The sequence below is a fragment of the Charadrius vociferus genome, unplaced genomic scaffold (assembly GCF_000708025.1).
Source record: "Charadrius vociferus isolate BGI_N301 unplaced genomic scaffold, ASM70802v2 scaffold1079, whole genome shotgun sequence".
In the NCBI taxonomy this organism is placed as follows: domain Eukaryota; kingdom Metazoa; phylum Chordata; class Aves; order Charadriiformes; family Charadriidae; genus Charadrius; species Charadrius vociferus.
Genome location: NW_009650051.1, coordinates 66,570 through 66,792, shown reverse-complemented (window position 1 = coordinate 66,792; position 223 = coordinate 66,570). Strand labels below are relative to the sequence as shown.

The following is a 223-nucleotide window of genomic DNA, read 5'->3' as shown; positions in this document are numbered from 1 at the left end:
GCAGCTGCATGAGGAGGTGGGTGGCTGGGGAAGCTGGGGTGGGATGGAGGGGAGGTCCATGTGCTGCAATGTGGCAGCCCGTGTGCCCATGCAGGAGCTGCGGGACCTGGAGGTGAGTGCCCCGAGCCCGGTGGTGCCAGTGGAGGTGGAGGTCTGCAAGCCAGAGCTAACGGCCGCTCTGCGGGAGATTTGCACCCAGTATGAGAGCATCGCCATGAAGAAC

General features: G+C 64.6%; 1 protein-coding gene across 1 annotated transcript in view; it reads left to right on the top strand.

The window, feature by feature from the left end:
- The window catches only part of LOC104292335 (peripherin-like), a 7,109-nt gene that overhangs the window by 5,572 nt on the left and 1,314 nt on the right, over positions 1 to 223 (top strand). The window lies entirely within an intron of this gene.